Genomic DNA, 21,043 nt, shown 5'->3' with positions numbered 1-21,043 from the left:
AAGAATAGAGCAAAATATTCTAAATTAAGATTAGGAATTAATAAAAATAGAATAAGATAGATATTTATAATTTTTGAAAAGACAGAGGGCTAGTGAAATAAGAGATGAAAGCTTTGAAATGGAAAAGCTATAAGATTAAGCTGGAGCTAAATCCAAATGATAAAAAGAAAAAATAATTAAGGTAAGTGTAATTTAAGAAGTAGAAGAAAGTAAGCAAAAAGGGAACTCATAACAACACAACTCAAAACAACAACCACCTGACCAGCTGGGCCACTCAAGGGAAAGTAGGAATGAAGAAGTTCTTTGGACAGCCAGGCTTTTCCTCTCTTGAGGTCCATCCCTGGTGGCAGGTTTTTTTAGTTTGGTTACATATTCATCCATGCCTACCTCCATTCATTCATTCCCCAAATATTTATTGTGCCAAACTGGAAATTCAGTGGTGTGAGCCAAACAGAGAAGAATTTTGCCTCCATGATGCTCACAGTCTATGACAGTTGATGGTGGTGGGAGAGAACACATATATTAAACAAATGACTATACAGGCCAATTGATAATTACAGAGTTATGAAGAAAAAGCCCAGGGTGCTCTGGGGATGTATGAACTGGCCACTGATTGTATGTATAATGGGAATGGGGGATGTGGAGTGGAGATGGGGGTAGATGGACATCGGGAAAGTCTTTTCTGCCAACATATTTGTCCTGAGATCCAAAGGATATATTAGGAATTAACTGAAGCAAAGTAGGGGTGGAGGTGGCCAATATATGTCAAGGACCTAAAACAAGAAGGCTTTAATTCATCCGAGAAACTAAAAGAAGGCTGTGGCTGGAACAGATAGATCTAGCAAGGGAGAAGTGTTAGATGCGGTAGGAGAGAATGGTGGGGACCTTATTAAGAATTTTGGTGTTTATCTAGGAGCAATGGGAAGCCATTTGTTTGTTTCCTTAAAACAACAAAAAATGTTTCATCCATTTGTCTGTTTACTGTTTTTTTTGGTGGGTGGGAGTTCCCTTCCTTTGGGGCAGGGACTATACCTGTCTTGTATATCATTATATTCCCAGCACCTATGCAGTGGACAATCAATAAATATTTTGAATGAATTAATAGGAATCATTTTGGTAGGGCCACAACTGAAGTCCAGGTCTTCTGCAAAATCTGTGCTTCTTCCAGGAAGTCATATTGTCACCTCAATAGTTTGCTTGGAGTCCTACCTGCTCATCAATAAGGTAGATGTTAGACGTCTCCCTCAATGCTTTTGCTATCCTTAAATTAACAGCTCAGCTTCCGAAGTACTGGTTACTTCTGAAAGTTTTGAGAATTGCTATTGAATTCTGCTGCCTTCCATGATGGTAGATAGATAGATGCCATGGCTGGCTATTGGTGACAAACTGTCCAAGTGGGGGAAGGAGATTATCACTGCACGTCCATGTGCCCTGGCATTCTTTTCTCGAAGAACTAAAACATGCAATGACAAATTGCTTTCCCACCAACAATTTTCACAAGTCTCAGAGAAATCTTAGCAACACTTAGCTTCTTAGTAAGTTTTCCCCCCAAACAATGACACACCGAGGGTACTTGATACCTGGAGCAGATCAGTTTTTAACACCCTCCTGGTGTAGAAGACAACATTAGTTTTAGTAATAGTCATGTAATAATCAGGAATGTGAATTCTTATTTTCTTTTTTTAGGTTTAAAATAAACAATAGTTTTTTTCTTTTAAAGAATAAATACCAGTTTTAAAAATACTACTTTAAAATCAGTAAACTATTACACAACGTTGTAAATCAACTATACTTCAATAAAAAGTTTGTTTTGAAAAAAAATTAAGGAGAGTGCTAAAAAAATCAGTGAACTATTTCACACATGAATTAAAATTTGCACTTGCTAAACAAAAATATCACATCTTGCATTTTGCACTCTTTACCACTATTTAAAATTTAAATACAAATAAAAACCTCAGAGTGGTCACAGAGAATGTCAGAATTGAAGCAGGCAAATTCGGTTTCTTTGTTTTTAAAGTCACTATGTTATGATTGTTTATTTCAAATCTACTTGTTTAAATTAGGTTGTTGCCTATTTTCCATATTTTAAAAAGTGCTTTGGCAAAAATTCTTATGTGCTTATTCACTTATTGCTTAAAGACAAACTACTAAATGTCGAACTGCTGGGTCAAAGCTTACAAATGTGTAAGGCTTTTCACGCTGCTTCACTACATATCAGATGAGTAAATATGAAGAAGCATCACAGCTTCCTACCTCCAAAGTTTCCACTGATGCTACCATAGGCACTGTTCCTTTAAAAAGTGCGGGATTCACAGACTCCCTGGACTCAGAAGTAGACAGGGAAAAGCTGTGGTCACAGGGAGACGGAGGGGGAGGCGGGAGAAGCCGACTCCTGTGGTGGCTCTCTCTGTAGGATGCTATGCCCATCTCAGAATCACGTGCCCCCTCACTCCCAACTGCTTAGACTTTTCAGCTTCTCTTGACAAGTTCCTAATTTGAGGTCAGACTCCTCTGAAGAGATATCTGAACTTTCTACATGGAGCAAGGCAAATTTTGATTGAAGGTGGGGTTTGAATCGTGAGGCACACGGGAGGAGTGCCCGGCGAGGGCCACAGGAAGACACTGGGCGTGGTAGGGAGGCGGGTACCAGAGGAGAACACTGAGACACAGAGAGGGACAGCGAGGCTGGCAAAGACCTCCAGTTCATCTATCTCAAAAGTGCCTGGAGTGAAAGTATCCTCTGGCCCTTCTCTTGCATTATCAAATGATCCTCTACCCGCAGGAACTCAAACTGAAACTAGCACATTGGTTTCATTTACAGATTAAATAGTCCTTTAATGGATAAGCTGGGAACTTCAGCTTTACATAATATATAATATATACTTTGATATATGTGCATATATATGAAATGTGGTTTACAATATATTCTAAATCTATATAACCAATTTATTAATAAGCAAATAACTGAATAACCAAATAAATGCCAGAATCCATGTAAAGGGCTTAGAACAGTACCTAACACATAGTAAGCACTGACTAAATATTAGCTATGCTATGCTAATAGAATTAACACTGTGCTCTGATTGCTCACATACAGTATAAAATATTTACTCCACTAAATAAATAAGATATAAAATTATTGCAAACAGCACTTAAACCCCTCAGAGATAAGACCTCCTTAGCGCAGGCAGCGGGAGCTCCTGGGCTTCCTTGTGAGATTCTCCAAGTACAGATAAGCCCTGGGGGCTGAGACAGATAATTAAGGCTCCTGGAGGAACTGTACTCTGTGCTTCTGGTCCTGCAACAGTCCCAGAGAGAGGGCTGTGAAGCCAGTGGGGAAAGGTTAGGGGTGGCCAGGACCTTCCTAGAGGGAACAGAGGGGAGTGGGGACCAGGCTGGGCCAAGAGAGGAGGAGAGGTTAGGGAACCTCAAGGTTATTATTACAAGTCTCACTGCAAAGGGCATGGGCACATGGGAAGTCATTAATTGGGGCCATCAAGGCAAGGTATCAACTACACTGGTGGATGGGAGTTCTTTAGTATTGCCACCCTGAATACATGTGGGATTCTCTTGCTAAGGAGGACAGGGGAATGGATACTGGGCAGTCAACTAGCACACTGCCACATCAGGGCTGGCGCCACTGGAGAGGACTTCCACGCTTTGCCTCTGGGGACAGGCTGAGCTGCCCTGAATCAGACTCTACTTCTCACCTGTGGTGTGCACTTGAGTAACTTAAATACTTCACTTTTCTAAGCCGCATATGCAAACAGAGATAATAATAGATGCTTAGCTCTTAGGATTGTTGTGAGAATTAAATGAGACATAAAGTAGCTAGCATGGCACCTGGCCCTGAGCAGGGACCCAGAAAATATTGGTAATGATTATGTGTTCAGCCTGGCTGACCTTATTGGTGTTTATTTTTTGCCCAGATTAAATGACTTATCTTTTCCACAATTTAACAAAAAGAAACATGCCCTAGAAACTAGAGTCACTTCACGGTGAGGCACAATTGTCTAAGGTCACCTTTAGAAGTATTTCAGTAGACTTTTTATCTGTAGGTGCAGAAAAAAGTCTTTCACCATCTGTCTCCATAGCTGTCACCTATTTTTTCCCCTTTTTGTACAACTGGGTTATTTCATCAAACTTAATGGCCACTGAAAGTAACAGCTGACAAGCACCATTGTTGCTTCACATGATACCTGACGGCATCGTGGGCTCATTTTTCCACCTGCTGCCAAGCTGAAGAATTCTCAGAATTCTCTCTTTGTTTTGTTCCAGTTGGTATTTATAAATATGAGAAGAGATGTGGTGAAGACTGAGGGCAAAGTCAGTCTTTTAATTATGTGAAGGTTGGGTTTGCAGGTGAATAAGAAATAGTGGGTCAGGGGCCAGGTCAAGGAGTCTGATCAGGAACGTGTCCCTGGCTTGGTTGCCCGATCCTAAGACACTCTTGTCTCCACACTGAGCTCTCAGCTAACTGACCCCTTCAGCCCCCACCCCAGGCTCTAGGACCACAGCAAGGAGCAACTCACAGAGCCCACGTGGCTCTGCAAAAAGTCAGCCACCTCCAAGGTCGGCTCTGACTTCCCATCCCAGCTCTAGCCGCATAACTGAGTCCCAGGATTATTCTCTCACCCTTAGATCTCTCCTGATATTATAGCTCTTCTTTAAAGATTGAGTTCTGCCTTGTTCTGACCATTCTTCCAAACTGGGGCTGGGATCCTACTCCTGACTGCCAGCCCTGTGGCTGGGGCCTTGCTAATCCACTGCCAGAATGTTCCCAATGCCAACCAGTGGTTTGCCACAAGACTGTGTCATTGTGCTCGCTTCAATTTCCTGAACCCCCAGGTCTTGCTGAGTGGTGTGGACGATCACCACCACCTATGCTTTCCTCATACTCACCGGAGCTGGTTTTGCCATCCTGGCTGAACTCTCCTTCCAATTTGGCTCAACCTCCAACACCACTTGTGGACCAGGGGTGGGGGATAGGGGCGGCAGGGGTGGGGTTGTAGGTCCTGGCCCCTCTATGCTTTTCTTACCAGTGCCTACTAAGTTTCAGTTTGACATGATCCCCTACCCAAGTCTGTCACTAGCTATGTGACTCTGGATAAACACCATCACTGAGAAGCCACAAACTCTGTTACCTATAGGGACCAGGTGGGCAAGATAGATCAAACTGGCTGGGTATGGGACACAGCACACTAGATTGTATGAAAACTATAATAACCAATGGGGGGTTACTGCCATGCTAGACTAAAAGCCTCTTGTGGCCGGGTCTCCAGTTTTCCAAAAGATGTGCGTGCGTGCGTGTGTGTGTGTGTGTGTGTGTGTGTGAGAGAGAGAGAGAGAGAGAAAAATCTCCTGGTTTTTTTCAATCTTTACAATGAATTCATATTCTAAGGCTGTGGAGGTCAGGTTTTTCCTGTGAGTCACCAGCCCACAAACACTTCATAATAACCTCTCTGTGCCACAGTTCCTCATTTGTGAGAGAAGGAAGCTTTTCTAGATAAAGCCTAGGGTGCCTTCCAGCTCCTACCTCCTGCTGAATCAGTGAAGAGAGAACTCTGGACAGGAATGGGTCACGGACTATTTCCTATCTTTTCAGTAGGAATCAGGAAATTATATAACAGGGGAGGAAAAGGAGGAAAAGGGCATGGGAGACCAGTTGACTGTCAGCTCTCTGGGTTCCTCTTCACCCCTGATTAACTGTAGCCCTTCTGCGGCTTCTCTGCAGTGGGGGCTCCCTACCCCCGGGCTTCTTCGGGACATCAGTGATGCACTGCCATACCAGGTCACTGCCTCTCCTCTCTGCTCTCCTGCAGCTCCTGAATGCTGAATCCTGAACGTAAGATTTCCAAAAAGCTGTTCTAGACCCAGCTTGGTCACGGATACTCGAAAAGTCATTCTCTGTGGCTTGTTAATTCAGTTTACTTAATGTGCTTGCTTTTTTATGAGAAAGTCATGGGTTTGTTCCAGTTGACCATGTTCAATTTCATGGACAGTATCTCAAGTGGGGTCTGTTGAGGAAAGAGTATGAAGAGCACAGGTCCATCAGAGCTGCCAGGGAAGCCACTAGACATGGTTTTGTGTTCACTTGCCTTTCTGGACCCTGTCCTGTGGGTTTAGTCATTAGGCTCGGTGGTCACTGGTGTAAAAGAAACACCTGAACACTCCCGAAAGCAAGAGGATGTTAGAATGGAACATTTCCTGCCTCTGTTTCAGCTGAGGGGGCGAGATGAAAGATGTCAGATACCAAAGTGAGATGACATTCCCCCTCCCAATTAGTACAATTAAAAGGAAACGTCTCCAAGAATCTGTTCCATAGTCCTTGAACTGCTCCAAGAGATCAAGATGAGACTGAGCAGACAAAGTATCTTTGGAGGGAGGGAGCGGGTGGGTATAGTGGATATTGTTAAGGCCCCACCAGATCACCTTGAAAAACTGGACAACCCCCTTCCCCACCCATAACCACATTCAGCTGCCCACTTCTCTGGAGAATTGTCCTCGGACAGCCAGGACCTGTAGGCTACACACCGCCACCCGGATCACCCCAGCAAACCTCAGCCCAAACAGCAGGAGGGTATAAACTGAACTTGCCTCCAGGTGGGACTGTCTTTGTCATGCACTTTGTCTGCAGGGTTTTCCCTCTGGGATCAGATTGAAGCTAGTCTCTAGCTGGGATCACTTCCTCCATTGGCTTCCCTCTCTCCCCCAGCTTTATCCTGTTCTCCTCGCTCCTCTTCTAATGAGAACAGTTCCTCAAAAAATCACTTGAACAAGAATCCCCATTTCGGGCTCTGCTTCCAGGGAGGCTGACTGAAGACAGTGGAGGTGCACCTCTTTGATCTTGAAGATGGAGACTTGAAGGCAATTGCATCGAGTGCCTCTCAAGTGCTCCCTACAATTAAGGGACAAAGAGGATGGGTCCCTCCCTCAGGCCTGAGAAAGATAAAGTGGCCTGTGAATGGTGGCTGACTCCCACCTTGGAATTCCAAAAGCAGTTACCCCCACGCTGGAGCCAGGTGGGCGATTCTGTGTAGAGACAGCCTGACCCCAGGTGAAGGGGAGGGAAGGAATGCCTGAGCGCAGGATGGACCAGCGCAGGCCAAGGAGAGGGGCAGTGTGGGGTCCTTTCAGCCTAAAAGGGCTGCCTGAAGGGGCACAGAGACCTGAGCTAAAAGAGGCTCTTCTTTCAGAGGTGAACCTCTGGGTGAAGAAGGCATCACAGATGGCCACCAAGAGCAGAGATCAATCACTACAGGTCCAGGGAACTGCAAGAGCAAGGAACTCAACAAGAAACCTCTGAAGAACCCAAAGAGCCCCTACAAGAAGAGAATTTATTGCAACCACCTGCCAGCCCCATCCAGGAATTTCCAGCTTTAACCAATTCTAGGTTCAGCCAAGTGGTAACATCGTTTTCCCTTCTTCTTCCTCACTCTCCCTACGTTGACTCCAACAAGAGAGAAATCACAGGTAGCACAGGGGAGCTGAGAGAAAGGAGAGAACAGAAGGACCACAAACTCCTCCCCACCACAGGCTTGAGAAGCAGCCCGGGTGTGGAGACAGGGTGATGGTTTAACCCCAACTTCAGGTTGATTTTTGATTATTATGTGAGACTGAATATATTGTTTCTAAAATGAGACTTTTATAACTCCAAGTAAATACCACTCAGAGTGATGCAAGACTATCGACGGACAAGATTAAGATTTTCCCCACTGAACTGAGTGTAAAGTGACGGAGGGAGATGAAAATAATGTTTGGATCACATCCCATGGGTCATGCTTGTGCTTATGGTTACATAAGTGGGGAGCAGCTTCGGCTTCCCAGTGCTTCCCGAAGACAAGCCCTGTGCTGATTCAGTCAGCTGCATCCTCAGTCCCGGCTCCCAGGATAAAAATGCCCACTGGATAAGGATCTGAAATATCAGGTTCTGAAACTTTTGACTGGTTAAGTGCCAGGTGACTCAGAGCTGTGTAATGTAACTAAATGAGTCACGTCATCTCTCTATACACTCTGGCAGAATCTGCTATCTTGAAAATTGTGGCAACCTTCCTCCATGACCCAACATGGCTGGAGATATGTGTGTTCATTCAGTCATTGCATTATTGAGCACCTATCAGGTACTGAAGATTAAAAAACAATGAAACACAGACCTGACTTGCAAAGATACGATTTGCTATGTGCTCTCTTTTTAGTGCAGAGGAGGGAATGATTCTAACAGAGGTGATGATTAAAGTGAGGCTTGATGAAGGACTACTTAAATTGGTGGATCAAAACTTTGACAGAGGGCTTCCCTGGTGGCGCAGTGGTTGAGAGTCTGCCTGCCAATGCAGGGGACACGGGTTCGAGCCCTGGTCTGGGAAGATCCCACATGCCACGGAGCAGCTGGGCCCGTGAGCCGCAATTGCTGAGCCTGCGCGTCTGGAGCCTGTGCTCCGCAACAAGAGAGGCCACGATAGTGAGAGGCCCGCGCACCGCGATGAAGAGTGGCCCCACTTGCTGCAACTAGAGAAAGCCCTCGCACAGAAATGAAGACCTAACACAGCCATAAATAAATTAATTAATTAATTTAAAAAAAATTAAAAAAAAAAACTTTGACAGAACATTGGAATCAGCTGGGATGTTTTTAAAAAAATACCATGTTCCACCAAGAGATTCTGATTTATTGGTCTGAGCTGCTGCCTGGGGCAGCAGGATTTTTTTTAAATTCCCGAGATAATTCTAATGTGCAGTCAGGGTTGTGAACTACTTTAGATCATCATAACAGAACTAAGTACCAAGGCACCAAAGTGATAACAAATGTATTAAAATTTTATATTTTATATTCGTATGAATAGTTTTAGTAAGAATTTCATTTTATGAAATGAAAGCCAATGATAAACATTTTAACGTATGCATGAGCCTTTTGCAATCTTTTGTGTTCCTAAGATATCCAATTGATTAATAAAAGAAACACTGGCATATGTTGTCGTCTACCTGAGAATAAATTTTTTTCAATTATCATTAGAGTACACTACTGCTTTTCACTTTTCTATAAAATCTATTTTTGTCATGTGACCCTGGTTTCAAACTAGTCTACTAAAACAAATTTCCTATATTAAAATGTTGAGTAGAATAATAAAACACATCTGTTAATAAAGAATAAGTAATCTCTTAGTAATTAGTAATTTCTTAGGGACTGCACTATCCCTGATTCAATAGCAAAAGCTGTCTTTAAAAAAATCAAATAATGTGCAAGATGACAAAACATTCAGATTAATTCCTCAGGCAGCTTGCTTCTGGATGTCAGTATGGGAAAAAAAATGAAAAAAATTCCAACAAGATTTTATACAGGTTCTCTATATGTTTTTGTTTTAAGGACTTTTATTAAAGCTAAAGGTTAAAATTATTCAGTAGTAATTTCTGGGTCCATCATTAGTCATCTAACTTATTTTATACCCTGGAGGCAAATATACAGTGTGAAATAGTACCAGGTACATAACTCAGGTAATTTAAATAAATTGTGTTTATACACACACACACACACACGCGCAGCCACATATAGGAGTGATTTTTGCCTGTGCCATCAGTGAAATTTAGAAGTGGGGTGGGGTAGGAAAGGAGCGCAGATTTTTTTTTCCTTTTTATTTCATTATGTATTGATATATTGTTTACAACCTATAACCTATTTTTTTTAAGTTCTCTACATCAATTTTTCTCCCGCTCCCTTTTTTTTCTCCCTTTTTTTAAATTAATTTTTATTGACGTATCGTTGCCTTACAATGTTGTGTTAGTTTCTGCTGTACAGCAAAGTGAATCAGTTATACACCTATCTCTTTTTTTAAAGTAGTCTTTTCCCTTTGATTTTTCTTTTTTGTTCCCCAGCCTTTCCTTCTATTAATCAAACTGTATTCTCAGTTATAATAGGCCTGTCCACCTACTTACTTCACTCATTCATCCCTTAATCCACCATTTGTGATATGATAATTAATTCTATTGTAGTCAGCTGTCACACCACAGATAATGGCTTCAGAACTTTGAAAAGAAAGGACACGATTTTTTTATTGATAGATTGGGTAGCTTGCTTCATAGCCCAAATTTCTTTGAGCAAAGTTTAATCACCAAGAGAGAAACTTCTTAATGGATAACAAAACCCAAAACTAGTGTCTCTGGGCAGCCCCTCTTCACACCCTCCCACCTCCTCCTCCCAAGCCCACTGCACGCCCTTTCACCTGGTGGCTGGGAACCAGCTATAAACCAGAGTAACAGACTTCACTCATTCAGAGGTTGGAGAATCTGAGTCATAAACTGTTCTTCTGCTTTCAAAAGTACTTCTTTTTTTTTTTTTTTTAATTCCTTCCTCTCTTCTATTTTGCCTTCTTTTTACTCTTATTGTTTGACTCTTCTATATATATGTTTACTTTTCTTCCTTCCTCTTTCACCTTCTCCTGTACCTTCCTATGTCAACGCCACGGGTCCCTAGGCATTGTTGATCATCACCAGTAGCCCTACAGATGGCCCCAGTGCCCTCTGAGAGGCTCCAAGCTAGTCCTCTCTCAGCTCAGAACAATGGAGGGCTGTGACAATTAAAGAGGTAAATCCTGAAAGTCACAGGGGTGCCTGGTGGGAGCTATATTCTACGGAGTGTGACTGCAAAGGGATGCAGTGGACTTTTTTTACAGTGGTTTGTAAGCCAGTTACAAGAATAAATATCCCCAAATGTTTGGATCATTGGTAATAAAGGGTGGAGCCTCTCAAGGCGACTACTTTGAAATAGACAACACTAATTCAGATGTTTGTCAGAACAAAAATAATTCCTGGGGCTTCCCTGGTGGCGCAGTGGTTAAGAATCCTCCTGCCGGGACTTCCCTGGTGGTCCAGCAGTTAAGAATCTGCCTTCCAATGCACGGGACGCGGGTTCGATCCCTGGTCGGGGAACCGGGATCCCACATGCTGCTGGGCAACTAAGCCCACGAGCCCTCATGCCACAACTAGAGAGAAGCCCGCGAGCCACAATGAAGACCCGACACAGCCAAAAATAAATAACTAAATAAATATTAAAAAAAAAAAAAAAAAAAAGAATCCTCCTGCCAATGCAGGGGACACAGTTCGATCCCTGGTCCGGGAAGATCCCACATGCTGCAGAGCAACGAAGCCCGTGTGCCACAACTGCTGAGCCTGCACTCTAGAGCCCGCGAGCCGCAACTACTGAGCCCACGCGCCACAACTACTGAAGCCAGCATGCCTAGAGCCCGTGCTCTGCAACAAGAGAAGCCTCCGCAATGAGAAGCCCGCGCACCGCAACGAAGAGCAGCCCCCGCTCGCTGAAACTAGAGAAAGCCCTTGTGCAGCAACAAAGACCCAACGCAGCCAAAAAAAAAAAAAATTCCTGTGTGGAGGTTCCCTGTCATTTCATTTTCCCCATGTGCCAAAGAGAATTCTGACTTGATCCATATGGCTGCCTGCCCCTCCTGTCAGGTGGGTCCTGGACCTTTCTGATGAAGAACAGAGAGACAAGGGGAGAAAGGAGAAGAGAAATAGGAACCCAGGGAGGAGTTTTCCTGAGAGTTTGCTAAAATGAAATCCTAACCCCCAAAGGTGATAGATTAGGTGGGGCCTTCGGGAGGTGCTTCCGTCCATCATGCAGGAACCCTCATGAATGGGATTAGTGCCCCCTAAAAGACCCACAGTGATCCCTTGCCCCTTCCATCATGTGAGGACATAGTGAGAAGGTAGCAGCTTTTTTAAAGATTTTTGGCCACACCCCACAGAATGTGGGATCTTAGTTCCCCAACCAGGGATCGAACCCATACCTCCTGCCTTGGAAGACAGAGTCTTAACCACTAGACCACCGGGGAAGTCCCAAGAAGGTACCAGCTTTGAACCAGGAAGAGGGCCTTTAGAGAGTCACTATACGTTAGCAGCTTGATCTTTGACTTCCCAACTCCAGAGCTGTGAGAAATAAATTTCTGTTGTTTATAAGCTACCTAATCTGTAGTATTTTGTTATAGCAGCCGGAACAAACCAAGACAAGAGTTCTCAAAACAACCTCTCTCCACACCAACCCTGTTTCAATGATTCACTAGGAGGACACACAGGACTCAGGACACCGTCCTACTCAAGGCTGAGATTACAGTAAAAGGATACAAAACAAAATCACCAAAGAGAAAAGGCACATGGGGCAAAGTCTAGAGGAAACCAAGCACAAGCTTCCAAGAGTCCTAAATCACACAGAATGTGCTTAATTCTTCCAGCTACTTGTTGTGACAACACAGGAGAAGTGCTGTCCACTGGGGAATCTCATTAGAGTCTCAGGGCCCAGGGTTTTTATTGGGAGCTGGTAACATAGGCACTCTCTGCCGAGCATGTACCAAAATCCAGACTCCCAAAAGGAAAGCAGGTGTTCAGCACAAACCACATTGTTTTACAAACAGTTGAGGCTCAGTGAACCATTCTTATCATTTAGGAAATGGTGGGAACCCTCCCTAAATCCAAATTCTCAGACACCAGCCAAGGGCCAACCTTGCGATCAAGGCTTTCTGATGATAGCAGCCCCAGGCTTTCTATATAACTCCTTTCTACACAGTAGGTATGTTTTTATCCCCACTTTACATATGAGGGAAAGGAGGCTGAGAGAAGTCAACTACAGTTGAGCCTTGACTAACACAGCTTTTGAAACGTGCAGGTCCACTTACATATGTTTTTTTTTTTTTTTTTCCCCAATAAATAGGTACTACAGGGCCAAACGAAAAGGGGTTGGCTGAATCCAAGGATGCAGAACCATGGATATGAAGACCCGTCTGTAAAGTTATGCTCGAATTTTCAACTTCATGGGAGTTGGCGCCCCTAACCTCAACTGTGATTACTTAGCCTGCAAGTGGTAGAATTGGAATCTAAACCCAGGTCTCTTTGATTCCCAAGCCTGTGCATTAGCCTGTGAATTACAATAACCTGGAATTTGATAAAAGAAATTTGAGAGGAGCGACAGTTCCAGTGGAATAAGTCGTACTGAAGGAACGCAGAACATGTCACCCCAAATTATGCTGCTTTGACATATTATTTTGAGCTAAAGGCACTTGAAAAACAGCAGATGCCAGAATCTGACCTTCCTTTTTTGCCTCTAAAAAGCAAGAGATAAAATTTCCACGTGAAAGGTACCCTCTCTGTGCCAGGGGGAAGAAACATCCTTATCACCAGAGATGGTGTCGAGGCTGAGAGAAAGCTGTACAAACAGACCTTGTTAAAATAACCCTTTAATCTCCGCAAATATTTTTATTTATTTGTTCATTTGGAAATTGATATAGCATGATGAAGATTCCTTTAGCTTTAGGGAAGAGATGCCTGTGTTTCTGACGAGTGGGAAGGCCACAAATGGAATTAATTAGCATATTCATTTATCTTTTAGTTCTCTTTATGGGGAAGAGAGTAGGGCTGACTGGCGGAGGCCACTGAGGTTGATTTGTTAGGAGCACATATCTCTGCTTTTATGGTTTATTGGCTGGATTTTCTTCTCTTCTTTTTAAAAAAATCTTTTAAATATATACCTTGCATAAAAATGTATTTGTTAACACGTAACAGCTTTCTCATTGTTGTTTTTTTTTGGTTTTTTTTTTTAAATTAATTTATTTGTTTATTTATGGCTGTGTTGGGTCTTCGTTTCTGTGTGAGGGCTTTCTCCAGTTGCAGCAAATGGGGTCCATCCCTCATCACGGTGCGCGGGCCTCTCACTACTGCGGCCCCTCCTGTTGCGGAGCACACGCTCCAGACGCGCAGGCTCAGCAATTGTGGCCCACGGGCCAGCCGCTCCGCGGCATGTGGGATCCTCCCAGACCAGGGCTCTAACCCGTGTCACCTGCATTGGCAGGCAGATTCTCAACTGCTGCGCCACCAGGGAAGCCCTCATTGTTGTTTTAAAGTGATTTAATAAACATTTTTAAACTTCTCAGTTTTAATGCCTAATATAGTAAACCTCACATATTTTAGTTACCTTTCCACAAGTGTTACTCTTTGTTCAACCCAATATGTAAACACCTAGGCCTAGTCACTTCTTTGGGTCTTCATTTTTCTTGGGAGGGCTCCCATGTACATGTTAATAAAGTTTGCATGCTTTTCTCCTGTTAATTCTGTCTAATGTCAATACCAGCCAGCAACGTTAAGATGGTAAAGGAAAAACTGTATCTCCCTTCCACAGCATTTAGAAAAGTGTTTGTTTGTTTTTAATCACTGTTATAGACGTCCTTTTCACTAGGCTTGTGCAGCTTAGAAAATGCAAGTCACATTTAATGAAGGCAGGAAACTTTGCCACAAGTGAATGAAGAATAAAGAAACCAGTGTGCCATGGGTGTGAATTCTTAGAAAATATCTAAAAATTACAAGAGATCGTGGAGCCTTGATTTGTCCCATCTCCTGGAGGTTCACACAGGAGAAAGGAGGAGGTATTTCAAGCAGAAAGACATTAGCACAGGGTGTTCTCAGTTTGGTACCTACTGTGACTGTCCCCTTTCTCCTGCCCTGGGGCTCCCCTGACACATCCTCGAGGTGCTGTCGTTTCCCATTCCTGGGAGAGGAGTCCTGATTTCCCTGATTCTTTCTCTCCAGCTTGGTTTTAGTGCCAGTCAAGGACAATCCCTATGAGAAAACTGTCACGTCTACTCAGACAGTCTCAAAAGAGTGCCAACCTGACTGCGGGTTCTCCCCACCCTCTTTCCACCCCTGCTTGTGAATTCTGGTCAGAATGGTACATACTTTGATGGGGGTAAAAAAGAAGGGATCCTAGCAGAAATACGGGCTGCATTCCTTCTCCCCCCAAGTTTTGTCTGCTAAACGTTAGTCTGAAATCTGGTAAAGAGAATAAAACAAAGAACAAGATGAGACACGCAGAGTGCAGCTGCACTTCTTTGTTTTCAAGTCACAGATTTAAAAGAAAGATAAACCAAAAAACCTCTCTGACGAAAGAGATTCCCGCAGACTTAAAAGGACTCACTGGATTCCCTCCCTGCTGCTATCCAAGGGCTTCCCAACCTGATGCTTCTCAACAACAGAGGTTGCAGGAGCCAATTTTCCTGGTCCTGAGCCTCTTCTCTTCTTACTGTCTGTCTTTTGTTTACTTTGCTGTTTTTAGGGCCACAATCGTTTAAATTCCCCAGATTTTCTACATGTAGACCATAAAGTTGAGTGACACAAAACTGAATAAGGAAAGAAAGTAAAAACCAGATTATTAGATGAAAGTTCAGGGTTGTCTGTGGATTCAATATATTCCTGAAAATGTAGAAACTTTTAACTTTTTGTCAAAATTGATATAATATTTATGTAATCACTGTCTCCTAAGGCTACATTCAAGAGTGGGTGCACGATGTGTGTGGCAATTTTCAAGGCCCTCAAGCTGCCTCCTTTATCCCCAATGTGACTAACAGATTCTTGGTGGTGCAGGGAATTGAACTGTGTCCCCTCCAAACAAGTCCTGACCCACGGTACCTGTGAATATGACTTTATCTGGAAAAAGGGTCTTTGCAGATATAATTAATTAGGTTATGGATCTCGAGATGAGATCACCCTGGATTGAGGATGGGCCCTAAATTCAATGACGTGTCCTTATAAGAGACAGAAATGGGGAAGACACAAAGAGGCATGGGGAGAAGACCACGTGAAGACAGAGGCAGAGACTGAAATCATGTGCCTACAAGCCAAACATCACTGGCAGCCACCAGAAGCTGCCAGAGAGAGAGAGACATGGAATCCATGCTCCTTCAGAATCTCCAGAAGAAACAGCCCTGCCCACACCTTGATTTTGGACTTCTGGCCTCCTAAACTATGAGAGAACAAATTTCTGTTGTTTAAGTTGTCCAGTTTGCAATAATTTGTTACGGCAGCCCTAAGAAACTAATACACTCGGTAATTCTTGGTATTTCTCATTGTTTGAGCTTACTTTCTACACCCAGAACTGCTACTACAATTTCATTATAACAGGAGTTGGCATATTTTTCTGTAAAGAACAAAATAGTAAATATTTTAGGTTTTATGTGACATACAGTCTCTATCACAGCTACTCAGCTCTGCCGCTGCAGTTCAAAACTAGCCATAGACAATATGTAAATGAATGGACATGACTGTGTTCCAATAAAACTTTGTTTACAAAAGCAGATGGTGGGCCAGATTTGGTCCATACCATCGTTTGCTGACCCCTGCGTTATATGATGTTCTCACCTGAGATCCTGGTGCCTCATCTCTTGGCCGTCCTCCTAGAGTCCTCTCTATGTCATTTCTCCCAGAAGCACTAGGAGGTCTTCATGCAAAAAGACTTCACGTGGATTGTTTTGAATCCCCAAATTCTCTGATGTAGATTTGCTTTTAGTTCCCACTCTCACCACTGGTTAGTTTAAAATAATCATCTGGCCCAATTTATCTCCCATCTCTCAGTTTTAAAAATTCCAGTCATGGAATACCATTTTACCTTTTTTCTTACTTCCTACAGACCCATTTTCATAGTGGATTTGTGAAACTAACGATGGCGGCATTCATGACTGTCATTTGATTGTGTTGCGCGTTGTCAGCTGCTAGAGAGAGTGCTTCGAAGTCTGTGGGTGGCTTCAAACGCTTGGGGGCAAGCAGCCTCACAGTTCTACACTGCCGAATGAAGGAAATCACAGGAAAAGAAAGAAGAGGCTGTTTACTGTATGTAACTTGTATTTTAAGATCAAGCACAATAGGAGGGAAGGGGAGCGAGACAAAGACAGACTGATTCTTCCCAAACAATAAATGACTATTTACAGGAGGCAGGAAACATAAGCTGAGGGGGGAAGGAGGCAAAACAAACAGAATAGAATTTCGTACTAGTAAATCAAAATCAGTCTGTATAGGACAGTGGAGCTTTACGCTACAAGTGTCAAGGTGAGAGAAGATTTACTTAGATTCAGAAAGAAATATCGGGGTTGAAAATGGAAAGGAAACCGGAAAACTTCATGTAAAACCTGAGACAAATAGGCTCTGATCTGGACCATTTGCCCCCTCTTCTACTGACTAGTTTAGCCCCATAGTTAGTTCTCCACGGCTGCTGTAACAAACTACCACAAACTCGGTGATTTAAAACAGGAATTTATCCTCTCCCAGTTCTGAAGGCCAGAAGTCTGAAATGAACATCACTGGGCTGAAATCAAGGTGTCAGCTGGGCTGTCCTCCCTTCAGAGGCTCTAGGGGAGAGTCTCTTCCTTGCCTCTTTCCGTTCTGGTGGCTAATGGTGTTCCTTGACTTGTGGTCACATCACTGCAACCTCTGCCTTTGCAGTCACACTGCCTCCTCTTCCATCTGCCTTCCCCTCTTCTGTGTCAAATCTCCCTCTGCCTCCATCTTACAAGGACCTATGCAAATAATCCAGGATAATCTCCCCATCTCAAAATCCTTAATCACATTTGCAGAGACTTTTTGGCCCTACAAGGCCAAAGGCCATATACGGTAACATTCACAGGCTCCTGGGATTAGGATGTGGATGTCTTTTGGGGGGCCATATATCAGCAGTCTACAGCCCCCAACTTTATACCCAACAACAAAGAAAAGCAGTGCAGCTCATTGACTCAGCTTCCTCAGAGGGCAGTTTGGGCAGCTCCTTGAGCAGGGTGATGGGGTGGGGAGCAGAAGATTTATGCAGTATTTCAACCACATTTACTATTTCAGCCTCTCCTCATAGATTGGCTCCCCAGACATCCACAGGGCTGACCTTTTTTTAATCAGGCTCTGCAGGAGACAGTGATTATGAAAATGACCTTAAAAATGCAAAGGGTGGGTCATATTTTAAATAGACAGAAACCCAGGAAATTTTTCTACAGTTAACATTTTCCCAAGAAAAAAAATATTTCTAAATATGGACACAGGAGAATCTGGACTCTTGGGATGGGGCCCATTGTACTGATACATACCCACGCGCTTCCTCTCGATTTAAACACACTTATAAAATCATACAAAACCAGTCCTGGGACATTTCCACCTGAATATCCTGTCACATGCACCTCAAACTCATTACGTCCGAGACAGGGCACGATGCCTCCCACCCCCAGCATGATCTTCCTTATCCATTGTCATAGTTTTATGGGGTTTTTTTAATTGAAGTATAGTTGACTTCCAATCTTGTGTTGGTTCCATTGTTATAGTTTGAGAGCAGCTGTGTTTACCTGAGATGGATGAGCTTCAGAACTGGAAACACCATGAACTGTATGCAAATGTTTGGATATATATGCATCTGTGCCTTTTTCGGGAGAGGATTCCCTAGTCTTCATCACCTTCTCCACGGAATATTTGATCTCAAAAGGGAAATGAAAGTCTGCCCTGGTGTGACCCTCAGCCAGGTCTACATAAACATTTGCTGCATAGCCTTACGCATTCTCAGTAGAGAATACCCGCCGCTTGGTTTTTGTACGCATCTGTCATAATTTTGTTGTCACAGATTTGCAGGACAGCTGGTTGGGGCTTATTGTTCAGTGAGTCACTGTAAAACAAATTCTGCCACCACTCGCTTCCCCCTAAATAGGGCTACACGTTCAGGATCCAGTGTAAAAGTAAAGTTTTGACCTCTTTGAACAACAAGTAAGGAAGAGACCATAGTGAGTACTTTTTCTGTGTCTAAGGGTTATTTTGATATGCCAGCCTGCACCTACTAGACCTTCACATTCTTGGAATGCTTGCCTTCATCTTTCCCAACTTTGTCTAATCCATCCTTCAGGTCTCAATTTATCTGTTCCTTTCCCCAGAGAAGGCTTCCGTGATTAACACCCCTGGGAAAAGACCATAGACTCACATTGCGAAATATGGATCATGTTGCTTACTGAGTATCTTTATGCAGGAAAGGGAATTGACCACCAGCTGGAAACTGGTGGCTGTCACTTCGGTCTTAATTCTTGGATTAACCCAACGTTGCCCTCCAACCCCGGCCCTTCCCAGCATTGCTTTGGTATCCACAGGGAGGGTAGGGCTTGTGCTCAGCAGCAAACAAGCTTCAATAGGCTATTACATTTTGGAAAAGAGATTTAAATGAACGTTTTAAAAACAAGGAGAGTCACAGTTCTCCTTTGGAAAACCAAGGATGACAAAGGAGACTATGTCCTTGGTTATGACAAAAACGGTTATGATGAAAGTTTAAGGGAATAAAACATTAAAATTTTTTTCAATGAATTTTTTTAATTTTTAGAAAATATAACAGGGGCTTCCCTGGTGGCGCAGTGGTTAAGGAGCCGCCTGCCAATGCAGGGGACACGGGTTCAAGCCCTGGTCCGGGAAGATCCCACATGCCGCTGAGCAACTGAGCCCCATGTGCCACAACTACTGAGCCCGTGTGCCACAACTACTGAGCCCGTGTGCCACAACTACTGAAGCCTGTGCGCCTAGAGCCCGTGCTCCGAAAAAAAGAGAAGCCTCCGCAATGAGAAGCCCGGGCACCGCAACGAAGAGTAGCCCACACTCGCTGCAACTAGAGAAAGCCTGCGCACAGCAATGAAGACCCAACGTGGCCAAAAATAAAATAAATAAAATAAGTTTACATAAAGAAATATTAAAAAAGAAAATATAACAATATTCTATTGATTTTTTTTTTAAAAAGCTAGTTTTCCCTTCAAATATGTACACTCCTATCTGCCCATATTTTTTGTGGCGTTATCACAATTACAATTAAGTATAACATCTGTATACTTTTATGTTTAATGACTCTCTTTTGCATTTGCCCATAAGCTCTGCAAGGGAAAAGGCTGTCTGTCTTGTTCATTGCTTAGCAAGGTCATGCACGTAGTCGATACCAAAAAGATATTTGATACACGAATGGATTGATTAATTAGTTAATTAATATAGAAGTGTGGTTTTGTCTTTTTTCCAATGAGAACAATCCTTTGACCATAGCAGTTAATTGTCATACAGGATATGACTCTCAAAATCGGTTCTCTCAACCTCAGCAAAACCAACATTTGGGGCAGGATCATTCTTTGCTGTGAGGGCTGTCCTGTGCACTGTGTGATGTTTGGCAGCCTCACTGGCCTCTCCCTACTGGATGCCAGTAGCACCGCCCTCCCTAAGTTGTGAGCACCAAAAGTGTTTCCAGACATTGCCACATGTCCCCTAGGGCTAAAACCGCCCCCAGCCCCACCCCAGGTGAAAACCACTGCTTAAAGGAAGAAGAAAATCACGAGCCGTAGTTCTGAATCCGGGACAAGAGTCCTCTGGCAGGATGAAGAGGAGGAAAAGGAGGCCATGGCTGAACGCCCTAAAAGCTGTGCATCTGAGACGATATTGGCCTGGGCATCCCCGCCACCCTCCTCCATTTACTGTAATAAATCTGTAATCCAAAAAACCCTTGGTTTTCATATTTTACTGCATTTCTCTTTTATTACCTCTCAGTTTCTTACTGAAAATACCTTTTGAAAAATTCCCACTTTATCTCAAACTAAGAAAAAGAGGAATTTTATTTTATTTTATTTTTGTAATTCAGCTGGACAGTTACCTGAGGCTGAGACAGACGGGAACCTAGAAAAGATCACAGAACTGGGTCAGCTGGGATGTGGCTCCCAATAGACCTGGGCCACTCCACCCACAGAGCTTCTGACAGCTCCCTCCAGACAAGCAGCAAAGCACATGGAAAGGTGGCAGGAGCTACTGAGGGTCAAGTTTTTCAGAGGGGAGGTGCCAGAAATTGCTTCGTGATCTGAGTTTTGTGTTTTCCCAGTTCTGGGTCTTTCTAAATAAAACATGAGAAATGGGGAGTTTAGAAGGAATAATGGTTTCTGATGAAAAGGGAAGAAATATTTTTGCTTTAAAAATTAATTACAGGGGCTTCCCTGGTGGCGCAGCGGTTAAGAATCCACTTGCCAATGCAGGGGACACTGGTTCAAGCCCTGGTCCAGGAAGATCCCACATGCCGCGGAGCAACTAAGCCCATGCACCACAATTACTGAGCCTGCGCTCTAGAGCCCGCGAGCCACAACTACTGAGCCCACGTGCCACAACTACTGAAGCCTGTGCTCTAGAGCCTGCAAGCCACAACTACTGAGCCCATGTGCCACAACTACTGAAGCCCGCGTGCCTAGAGCCCATG

The sequence above is a fragment of the Balaenoptera physalus genome (genome assembly GCF_965194825.1).
Source record: "Balaenoptera physalus genome assembly, chromosome: 13".
NCBI lineage: Eukaryota > Metazoa > Chordata > Mammalia > Artiodactyla > Balaenopteridae > Balaenoptera > Balaenoptera physalus.
Note: the sequence above shows the minus strand (reverse complement) of the source record.